We start from the raw sequence: 12,073 nt of genomic DNA on the forward strand, positions 1-12,073 counted from the left end.
GGCTTGATTCTTAGCAGAACGTAGACTCGGTGGCAGATAAGCTCTGTGTTGGGCGCCTGTGCTTCCCATGCAAAAGGTGGGGAGAGAGAAGCCCCAAAAAAATGGGCCAAAAAGAAGCAAAGGTGATTTCCCAGGCTGGTACCTATGCCCTGTTTTTGTGACCCTCAGGTTCCTGTTCCTTCTTGTGTAAATATTTAATTAGAGGATGGCTGCAACAGGGAGGCAAGGAGATCTTTCTCCGTTTCCCATGGGTTAGGGCTTTTTTTTTGTCTCAGGAAAGACTTGCTTAGTTCATGGGGTTTAAATCTGCAAAGTGGATTACTGATTTATTATCAATGCATAATAAACAAGGATTCAGTGACATACACACTTGGGATTCAATTTCCTTTCTTATCAAGGCTCTTGGTAATCCCCTGGCTGCTCTTCACTGCAGCTGAAGGTTATCTTCCTCTTCAGCTTTATCAGTCTGGGGCAAACATCCCATCAGCTGGGGCTGTCCCGGCCGATGGCGGAGCAGAGGGAGCGGCTGTGCAGGTCCCAGCACAAACCCCTTCCCAAATACGTGCCCCAGCTGCCTCTGTGAGGGCTTCGTGACGCTGTTTGGTGGCCAAAAAAATGCCTAAAATAGGAGTTGGACATAAAAATCCAACTTTTATGCGACCTAGCTCAAGACACCGCTGTCCCAGAGGGACCTGCCTCGTCCTATGTCCCACCACAGCTGACAGGAGTGGTATTTCTTCTGCGCCATGGTCTCACCGGTCACCGCCTGGCCTTGACCCCAGCCTCACAGCCCCAAGGCCCGGAGACCTGGCTTATTAGCAGGTTATTAAGTGCTTCCAGGTGTTAGGAGAGAAACAGGCTGGTTTCTCAGGCGCTGGGAATCAATCAGCCCAAAGCTCTGGTTTAAAACAGCTCAGTTGGGAAAAAGGAGGTTGGAGTGCTGGGTTCTCGGCTGAGGTGCTCCTTAGGAGAGCCAGAGGCACCTACGAGGTAGGGGAGATGCTCTCCTTGCTGGATGGGAAAGGCAGCTCCCTGAGGAACAGGGAAGCGGGGTTTGTTCTGCTGCTGTCATGTTCCTTTGCTGGAATAACAGCCCGAGAGCTGCGGTCTCTGACCTCGGTGGCCGCGATGGCTCTTGTCCTCTGCCCTCCTGAGCCCTGTGGTCTCCAGGTGTGGCATTCAGCCCTTGCTTATAGGCACCCGCCAAATATTTTGGCGCCTGCTTGCAGTTGGTGTCCTCAGTCGGGTGCTCCTAGGGCTGGGTTTGAGCCGGGACTCGCTGTTGGAGAGGTTTGCTTCCTCTCTTGCGTCTCTTTTTTTTTTTTTTTTTGGTGTGCTGCTTTTATTCCGTCTTGTATTTGATTGCAAGCTATTCTTGAAAGCATTTCTTGGTAGATTCAGGTCCTTTCCCCCGGTGGATGCTGTTAGCACCCGGGTAGAGCAGGACAGTGACTGTCAGTAAAAGGGGCTGATCATGGTGATTATAAAAGAAACATCTAAAAGTGTTAAAAGCCTGGAATTTCTAATTTGTGCTTTGCTAGCTGAGCTTTGTGAGTCCCCGGAGCCTGAGAGGCCACGGAAGGCCGTGATCGGTGTGTGTTACAGAAGCAAACCAGGGGAAATGTTTCTGTAGAGCGCTTCATCCATCTATTTACCTCTCCGAACTACTTCATTAAGACTCGCAAGCAGCGGGGTTCAGGTACCAGCGCTTCTGTAGACACATTTCTGGAGCCCCGAGGGAAATTTGGTTGTCTAGCAGTCTGTTCCTGTTTGGGTAGGAACGTCTCGGCCCACCTGCTTGAAGCCCCGTACGCTGCGAGTAGGGTGAGCCCGCTCTGGAGAACCCCGTGGGAGGACCACGAAGGGAGATGGGGTGCTCTCGTTTATCACGCCGTAACGAAACGATCGTCCAAATCCATCGGGTTACCAGCCTGCCAAATGCCCTTTCCGAAAGCGATGACTGCCCCGTCCGCTGCTGCAGCCGTGCCCTCGTGCTTCAAAAGCAGGCTTGCGCTTGTGGGCATTTTCTTTTTGTTTGGTTTTTACTAAATAGCTTGTTTTTTCAAACTTTACTTTTTTTTTTTTTTTAATGAAGGTTTTGCAGGCTGATCCTTCAGCTGAGTGAAGGGCTTTTTGCTTAGCTGTAAGCGTGTACCCAGGTGGGCTGACTTCAGTATCCGTTTTCACATGTGCTGGTTTTAATTCCCCTTTAACTTTTACTAATCCTGATAACCCAGCTGTTCTCACCATGGCTTCTTTAGGTGTCGGTCAACCTTCGGGCTGCCATCAAATCTGTCTCTGGCTGATTTAATACAGCGCTGAATCGCGTTTCTTGTCCTACCTCCTGGATTCAGAATCCAAGCAAAGGGGCAGAGCACAAGCGCCAGCTTCCCAGTTTATCTTCCGTTGCCTAAACCAGTGAACTTTTGTTAAAGCTGAGCCTAAAGACCTGCTAAAGATCCAGATGCCCTCTGATTTAGTCCTGCTTTTAAAGCCTGAAACTGCTGCTTGTAGCATATTTGAAATATAAGAGTAAGAGGTGTTGTTAGGTACTACGAGGTTACAGGGTCGCTCTGTCTGACAGAATATATGGTCGTTGCTCTATGTTGTACAGCACCGGACCGCCGCCAGCCCTATAATTCTTGATATTATTCCAGGCCATTAATATTACAGCTTTGCAAATAACGTTTGGCCCATAAAAGCAATATAGTCAGTGAGTGACGAAATATTCTCTCCTCTTTTGCTTTCTCTTTAATTAGTGAATTAACTAGATAACCCCCCCGCCTTCAAGATGTAGTGAGGCCTGGTTCCTAACAAGATGAGACTTGCCTCTAGAGTCTCCTTTATCTTTTCCAAGCCTTTTTCCTCCTTACCCAGAGGACGACTGGTCAGATTTTGTTCAAAAAGGTTTTCTAGTCATGAAGTTCTTGAATTGACATGGAAGAGATGGGCTTGAAATGCATCTGACCATCTGTGCAGAGAGACGAAGACCAAGTTTCTCGGCTCTGAAGAACAAGAAGGTGGAAAGCAAGAAGAATTGCAGAAGGTCAAGATCTGATACACGGAGCTTCTCAAATTCAGTTCTGCTTTCCTTTCTTTTAACTCTAACTCGTGTTTGCTTAAGGGATTTGCTTTAAGTCAACAGAAAGAAATACAAGCAAATTGAGAGAATTCTGCTCCGTCTTTTAGTTTTGGTTCCCACCTTCAATTTGTGGGGCCGCTCGATCATCTGCCTATCAGGAGATGTTCTGTGCGCCGGGAGCCGCGAGGGCACCCCGCAACGGGAAGGATGCTCACCGCAGCCACGAAACACGGCGGCCTCGTTGCAAGTGTGCGCTGGCTAGCTTGGGATCTCAAATGCAGATGTGCAATGCCCGGCTGCCTCCTCAATTCACCTCTATCGCAAGACCAAAACCCAAGGAGGGCCCTTGTTTTGGTCACTGGGAGAACGGGAATTTGGCTTTCTCGGGATATTCCTGCAGTACAACAGGGTGATTCACCTGGAACCAGAGGTGCTCTCAAGGCAATAAGTCCATCCCTGGGTAGATATGCTCTGAAAATAACAGGTAAAACATTGAAACAGCAAGAAGAATAAAGGCTGTGTTGCAACCCATGAGAAATAGGAATTATGGCTGACAGGATTTCTTACCTTAGAAACTATATTGGTCTATTCAGTGGAATGGACCTCAGCATCTTTGGGTAATTTTTATCAGAAGCAGTGATAAAATGGGTGGGACGCTTATAATACCAAATTAATTCACAAAATGCCTTGTGTGACTTATTAGGAGCGTACGGCTACCTCATTCAAGAGAAACGTGCGATGTTTTCCAGTGGGTGAAATCAGCCTCATGTTGAGGAAGCAGCAAGAGGTTAGAAATTTTAAAAGCCATTTAAAGCATCTTTTTAGCCAAATCTGGAGATTCAAGCAGCCCACCAGCCCTGTGCACGTGAGCGAAACTTGTTCGGAGTAAATTGTCTTGGGATCCATTGAAGTGACAAACCCTGAGGTGATCACCGCTGTGAGCCCTGAGCGATCCTTGAGCGAAGCTTCAAGGGACGTGGTTTAGAGGTGGACTTGGCAGTTAGGTTAACGGTTGGACTCGATGATCTCAGAGGTCCTTTCCAACCTTAACGATTCTATGATTCAGATCTGCTCGGAGGTGACACAGCTGGTTCCCTGCCTCAGAGGATGGCTGGCATTGGAGTCACCAAGGAGAAGCCTGAGGCTGATTCAGGTCCGTATTTCGGGGCTGTCTGCTGCCCCTCACGTGGCAAACACAACCCAGCATGCCTGTGCTCCTTTCCAGTTTCCCCAAATCAACCCCTTCATCAAACTCTTTCCCGTCTGATGCTCACTGTGATGTCCTGGCTCCGGTCAAGTGTACCAGCCCCGCGTTTGGGGCGATGCTACCCGTGCCCTCCTCAGTTCCGCGCCCTGGCAGAGGTTGCGATGCTCCACGCAGCCTCCCCCGAGGTGACAGCTGTCCCTGACGTGGCTGGGGGCATTTTCTGAGCCAGCGCCCGGCCGCCACGGGGACGGGGCTCACGTATTTCCTCAGGCAGCCCGAGCCCTGATGGGCCTTTGGTTTCGGGTTGGGCTGCTCCCCACTTCCCCCTTTGGGGAAATCCCCTTTCCCTCCCCATCTCCGTGCCAAGCTGTCCCCTGGAGGTGACCAACGTCACGCTAAGCGGGTTTTATAGCCGAGGATGCAATAGTGCTGCTGTAACCAGCTGCCATAAACCAAAGGGTTCATGCACCCTGCAAAAAGCTCCACGGGGTTTTTTCCTTGGGAAGGTTTATCCTTTTCCAGGCCTGGCATAGCGCCTTTTACAGTCCAGCAAAGTTTTACTCCCGCTGGAATTTGACCAGCTTCTTCAAACAGAAAATTGTTTGTAAAAATGTGATGATGGTGAGAGATTAGCACGGGACTATTCAGAGGTTTTTTAAGCCCCTTGAATCTGCTGACCGTTCGTGTCCTGGTGCTGCAGCTCCTAAATCTATTGAAACTTTTTTACTCATTCTTAAAGAAGTAGCAGAGTTGATGTGTATTCATGCAGCTGTGCTGTAGCCCCTGGTTTTGGTTGTTTTCCAATGTTTAACAGCTAAATACTCCCACCTTACCAATATTGCCCTTCTAACGAGTAACCTGCGCTGGTCGTCTGCGCAGTGCTGCTCTTCTCAGCCTGCACCACGCTCTATGAGCACGCACACACGCAAACATCTCCTACGCCATTTTCTGTTGAGATCCCACCAGCGGAAAAAGCCGTGATGGAGCTCGGCAGGATCTCAAAGTCTCGATACAGGATGATTTAATGATTAAACCTGCCCTGTACATCTCAGTCCTGCACCTTCCTTTTTGTGCCAACGAGCTGCTATGGCCCAGGTGAGTTTTATAGATCCCAAAGGACAAAAGGAAATTTCCTGCATTTTATTGTACGTACTCATTGCAGCCAGGTTAGAAATGTTGAGAAATCTTTATCTTTCTTTTGCAATGCAAACACAGCCAAAGGGAGAATCCAGCCCACGCCCTGACCAACCTGCACAGTAATGAGTCACCTGGGAAGCTGAAGGACCTTCGGAAGGCAAGCCAAGGTTTGGTGGAGCTGACCTAATTTGTGATGGCTGCGTAGCTGGAAATAGCTTACCTTCTTTTATAGAATGATATTGCTAATTATAGAGGTGGCATCCCTTTATGGTCTGGGGTTATCCATTCCCCCGGCACTCTCAAAGGTACCTGCCAAGTCCTTTGTGGGTTTATGGGCTGTTGTGAGCCAGGACACGTTCAAGGCGAGCACAAAGCGCGCGGCAGCACTGCCGGCGCCTCCAGCAGCTCCGTGGAGGAGAACTTTCCATGGATGGGTCAATGCCGGTGGCTTTTAGGGTAGCAATGTCTGTGGGATGTGCGGACCCTCTGTTTGAGGGGTACCAAAATGCACCGTGCAATGAAAAGGAAACCTTTTTGAAAAGACCGGTGCCTGTGAAATGGGTGAGTCAATGGCTGGAGAGCTAATTCTCATTAAATTCAGCGGGAGTCTTCCTCACTGGAGGCTGGATCAGGTCAGGAGAAAGCAAGACCACTGGAGAAGAGAGTATTTTTCATTCCCACCGAGTGGGTGCTTGAGGCATCCGGCGTCTCTTTGTGCTTTAAGTACCTGGAGCAGCTGGCACGGGAGCAGGGTCTCTCCTCTGCGAGGAGGCTGCATCCCAAGCTGGCCTCCGGACGCAGGATTGATGTGCTTTGGGTTTGTTTCCTTAGCTAATCTTGCCTTTTAAAGGGCAGGTCACCCCAAAATGAAGGCGGGGTGAGGGCTGCCCAGCAAGGCGAGCGTCCCCCCCGGTGCTCGTCTGTGCCCAACCATGTTTCTTGAGCGGGGGATGATGGCCCCTTGCCCGATTTTCAGCTCGCTAGTCACAAATTTCATGCTGGAACATCTCTGTCCCCTAAATCTGTCACTGGCCCTTATAGCCATCATGGAGCAGTCGCTAGGCGTGCGCCTTCACAAAAGACATAATTGGGCAAAAAGGCCAGGCTGGCTTTTATGAAGCACTGTGATGCTTCCATTTATTTGGGCTTGACTACCGAGGGCCTTGTTTAAGTTTGCCATCTGATTTCTTCCCTTCTCTATTCTTTACCACTTCTCCTCGCCCTCGACTCCGTCCCCTACCTGAGCCCGCTCTTCTCCATCCCCTGCGTGTGATGTTGCATCTCTGTCGCTTGCTTCATCTGATCCTTGGGGAGATGCCCCCCAATGCTAATTTTTCCTCTTCTGTTCCTACCTCCATCGCTTTTGGCTTTTCCCCGAGGGTGACCGAGCTGCCTGGCAGGGGCCGAGCCGGCAGCAGCATCGCTCGGCATAATCCGAGCCGCTCGGGAAGCGGAGAGCCATTCGTTAGGATGCAGCTGTCTGGGTGGCAACCACTCCCCGCTTAAACCATGGCACTGAGGTTATAAAGCAAAAAGAAAAATGAGAGGGGCGATAGAAGGCAGAAGGGTTTGAAGCAGCGTCCCGTTGTGCAGCGGCTGCACAAACCCCCTTTCCCTGGGGACGGCGGTCCGGAGAAAGGCTGGGCGGCCGGCAAAGCCGAGGAAGCTTGGCAAACAGTGCGTTAGGTTCACGGTTGGACTTGATGATCTTAAAGGTCTTTTCCAACCTAAACGATTCTATGATTCTAACCATTCCGGAGTCGTTTACTGCCATTAAAAACCAGGGATGGGCAGAGTATGGGCCGAAGAGGCTTTGCTTGTCGGGTGGATTAATTCGGTCTATGGCTGGTACCTCGGTATCTGCTGAAGTAGGTGTGACCTCTCAGGAAGGAGATTTAGGTGTGCATCCAGAGTCTGCCCGTCGCAGAGCAAAATTCAGAAAACCCAAATGAGAGGGGAAGGAGAGAGGCTGCGGCCGTCCCACGTTTGGAAATCAGTGCGAGAAATGGCAGGTCGCTCCAGAGCCAGCTCAGCCTCTTGAGAAATGTGGATTTTTGTGGGGTTTGAGCTTTGACTTCTTAACTGGCAGCATCCCTAGGGAGGGCTTACCCGTATGCGGGTATAGGGGATTTGCATGAGTTTTCTGCATTTCAGGGAGCTCCCGGGGTGGCGAAACAACCACCCAAAACCCCAACTTTGCTGTTTCTTTTCTCAACAGCCATTCCAGCCTGCAGCAGGAAGGATGAGTCAGTGGCAGGAACCCCGTGGCATGCAATAGCACAGAAATGCGATACAGATCTTGATGCAGACGCTGATCCTAGCAGCAGCTCTCATTGACATGGCACAATTGAAATGGACATTAAAATTAGCTTGTCTCTTCAGGAGGCAAGTTGCAAGTTTGGGATTTTGGTTCACTTTGGATCAAAGAGAAAACGTTGGAATAGTAAATTTCTTCCCTGAAATGCTTTCTTTTCCAGGATATTATTGTTATCATTTTTAGGTCTGTTGGGGATTTTTTTTTTTTTTACTGTTGTTACTCAGAAAAGAAATCGAGCCTCTGTGGCTGAGGGAGGTTATAAAAGGAGATAGAGCCTGGCTCTCCAGGTGCCAATTAATTGGACCACTTCAACTCGAAACCCTTCAGCTCAAGCCCATTGCGAAAACCACCTAGAAAATTTGTAGACGTGGCCTATATTTTCTGAGAACGAGTTTGCCCTGGGTAAAACCTAATTTTCTGCCTGCCAAAAGTGACCCTACGATATTTTATTCTTTACTGATGCATCAGTTTCTTGGGCAGAATTTTTCTTTGTGGCTTTTCTCCCCCTGGATTATAAAGGCACTGAAATATTTTGGATTTAAACTTCGTTGCCACCTAATGTCCCTGTGCACCTGGGCAGTGCTGTCGAGAGGAGGTGGGTTAGTGATGAGGAGATGCTTTAGCAATAAGGAGGTCTTGGTCCTGGCCACTGCTCAGTCCTAAACTGGTTGAATGGAGATTTGGTGCCACCACACGGAGGTGCTGGGATGTGTTCCTGGGTCTAGGAGTGACTTAGTGCCAAACCTCAAGAATCTTCTCTATATTCCCCCTTCTTTTAGGCTGATCCATCCATGCAAAGAGAAAATTCAATGGAAGTGGAGATGTAGCTACAAGCTTGGGAGGAGCGCTCGCAGCGTCGTTCCGTCCAGGGGACGGATGAGCCATCGCAAACCAGGCACCACAGGAAAGGTGATTGGAAGAAAGAATGATAACTTGATGTTTTTGTCCCTTTTGCAGCTGCTTTTGAATTATTTTCAGGTATTTAAAGTGTTGTCTGGACAAAACGTTGCTCAGAGCAGGGGGTGCATGTCAAGTCTGAGTCCTTTCACCATCCCACAGATCTGTTTCTGCTTCTTAAAGAGACTGCTGAAACGTTTTCAACAATAAATTCCAGCAATAGTGGGTTTTCCCATGAAAATACCCAGCGAACACTGAGTTTCAAGCACCATATATAAAATCATTGAGGTTTTGAGGTTTTTCCAACCAGGAGCAGTGTGGGAAACGAGCCGGAGCTGAGCACAGCGCCCACTGCTTGTGAGGGACGGGAGGCCCTGACTCCGGGCACACATTGTGCATCTGGTGTTCCCCAGGGCTCAGTACTGGGGACAGTTTAATATCTTTATCAATGGTCTGGACGAGGGCATCAAGTGCACCCTCAGTCAGTTTGCAGATGACACCAAGTTGGGTGGAAGTGTTGATCTGCTGGAGGGCAGGAAGGCTCTGCAGAGGGACCTGGCCAGGCTGGAGCGATGGGCCCAGGCCAACTGGGTGAGGGTCAACAAGGCTCAGGGCCGGGTCCTGCCCTTGGGGCACAGCAACCCCAGGCACCGCTGCAGGCGTGGGGAGGAGTGGCTGGGAGCTGCCCGGCGGGAAAGGACCTGGGGGTGTTGGTTGACAGCCGCCTGAACATGAGCCAGCAGTGTGCCCAGGTGGCCAAGAGGGCCCATGGCATCCTGGCTTGTATCAGGAATGGTGTGGCCAGCAGGAGCAGGGAGGTGATGGTGCCCCTGCACTGGGCACTGGGGAGGCCGCCCCTCGAATGCTGTGCTCAGCGCTGGGCCCCTCACCCCAAGGCGGCCATGGAGGGGCTGGAGCGTGGCCAGAGCAGGGCAGCGAGGCTGGGGCAGGGGCTGGAGCCCAAGGCTGGGGAGGAGCGGCTGGGGGAGCTGGGGGGGCTCAGCCTGGAGAAGAGGAGGCTGAGGGGAGCCCTCATCGCTCTCTGCAACTGCCTGAAAGGAGGCTGGAGCCGGGGGGGTCGGTCTCTGCTCCCCAGGAACAAGCGATAGGACGAGAGGAAATGCCCTCAAGTTGAGACAGGGCAGGTTTAGGTTGGATATCAGGAAAAATTTCTTCACCAAAAGGGCTGTCAGGCCCTGGCCCAGGCTGCCCAGGGCAGGGGCTGAGTCCCCATCCCTGGAGGTATTTAAAAGCCGGGGAGACGTGGTGCTTAGGGACATGGTTTAGTGGTGGCCTTGGCAGTGCTGGGTTAACGGTTGGACTTGAGGATCTTAAGGGTCTTTTCCAAACTAAACGATTCCATGATTCTGTCTCCAGGAGCGTGCGAGGCCACGCATGACAGTGCCAGACCACGCAAGATTTATCCAAATGCGATGATGTTGCCTTGGCATGATGAAGGTCCTGCCGTCAAGGAGACAGAGATACGTCTCCAGTGACAAACTGGTACAAGTTCTTTTTTGGTACTCAAGGCGTGAGTACGGGTTGTGGCCGCTTTCATGGCAGCTGCTTCTTCAGAAACAGCTCATGACCTTCCCTGATCACTGCAGCAAGCTATATTGCACCTAGGAGATCAGTTTGGCTCTCAATTCATTTTTTTTATATATACGTGATGCAATTTTTTCTTGACTCCATTGCTCGGCCGGCGGCTGAGGGGCAGGGCTCGGCGATGGGCAGGGTGGTGCTGGCTGTGCTTTGGGTCTCACCGGAGGCGAGTCCTGCAGCCCGGGGTGCTTCTCTGCTCTCAGTAAGAATAACTGAATTTGCTCCCAGAATAATGCAAAGCCTATTACGGCTTGAACACAGCAGTTGTGGACTTGAAGGAAATCCGATTTTATTATTTTGAAGTGAGCAGTTTGAAATGCCAGCAATTTGATTTTTAAAAATTAAAGCTCATGGTAAAGCCGGGAATTCGCAGGGGGATCAATGTGGTAATTTTGGTCTTAAATTCGCAACACGTGTTATGATTTCATTGGGGCAATGTATAAATAACGGCACTTTCTGCGTTAAGACAGACCAATTCAGACATTCTCCCGAAAACCATCAGCGCTTACTCCTTTTTCTTGGTGGAAGGTTTGCCTGTGAGCTAGACATCCCTAACAAGAGCGTGTGTGTTATAACATCGCAATATAATTTCTTTTTTTTTTGAGCAAAATGTCAGTGGAGGGCTGTATTGGGATATACAGACCCGAGGATTTATGACTCTTCTAATATACTTTAGACCCCTGTTAAACACAACGACTTGGCTTCCATATGACTTCATTTAATGGCCAGATAAAATTCAGATTACAGTATGCTACTCGGTAATAAAAATTCATGAGCCAATATTTTGCGCAGACAGGATACAGTAAAATCAAAATGATTTCCCTGGTGCTGTGGGGATGTAATAACTCAAAATCCTCTTCAACCTGTACCCCTGCGAGTTTGGCCTTTCCTTGTCGGTGAATTGAATTCAGAAATTAATATTTCCTCTATTTTTAAAAAAAAAAAAAGAAACTCAGAATATTTAATTTACTTCTAGTTTTCATAATTTATTTACTGACATTATTGTTTTCTGTACTCGCTCCCAGCTCTGTGCAAACCCATGGGAGACCTGGTGCTGGAAGGCATTGCAAGAAAAGATTGATTTTCTTGATTTTGAGGATAACGACTTAGTTTTATGAGACGATGAGAGAATTGGGGTGCAGGGGAGGGTGCTGGGTGGGTGTCTGGGCCGGGGGCCAGGGGTCCGGCCGCCGTCCGACCGAGCGCTTATTATTCCTCTGCCCTTTAAAAGTCAGCTTTTGGAAGAAAAATATTAAATCCAGTGGAAGCGATGTAGTTAGGATCATCAAACTTCTGTAGCTGGGAAACTTTTTTTTTTTTCCCCCAATAGGTTACCAAAGCACTTTTTGGTAGGAAAAGAAAAGGAATTGAGCATTGAGGAATTTTCACGTGAAATTACTGCACGGGGGTTTTAATTTTTTCCTGTTGGCATGCGAAGCCAGCAGACTGCTGTAGCATATTCACGTTTTTTTCTTGGCGCAGACTGTTAGGAAAGAGAAGGCAGAGCTGGTGTGAGTAGCGTACCCTGGAGGTACGGGGTGATGATAAAGGGGTGCGTGTGTCTGGGGGCTCGGGGTGTCTGAGGGCTTGCTCCTATTGAATTTACCAGCCTGGTGCTGCCGGGGCTCCTTGATGCCACCGTCCCCTCCAGCAGCACCCCGGGCTGTTGCCTACCTCCATTCCCAAGGCAGAAATCCATCATTCCTTATTCCTGCCTCCTCAGTAATCGTTTGGAGAATCACGTTATCTGGTTTTGCCTTATGCAATTTAGCACATCTAAACACATCTGCATTTAGATTCATCCTCCTGCTTTGAGGAGGAGGCTCTCTGA

This window comes from Nipponia nippon, unplaced genomic scaffold (assembly GCF_047370975.1).
Source record: "Nipponia nippon isolate SJK-2023a ecotype South Korea unplaced genomic scaffold, ASM4737097v1 scaffold_37, whole genome shotgun sequence".
Taxonomy (NCBI): domain Eukaryota; kingdom Metazoa; phylum Chordata; class Aves; order Pelecaniformes; family Threskiornithidae; genus Nipponia; species Nipponia nippon.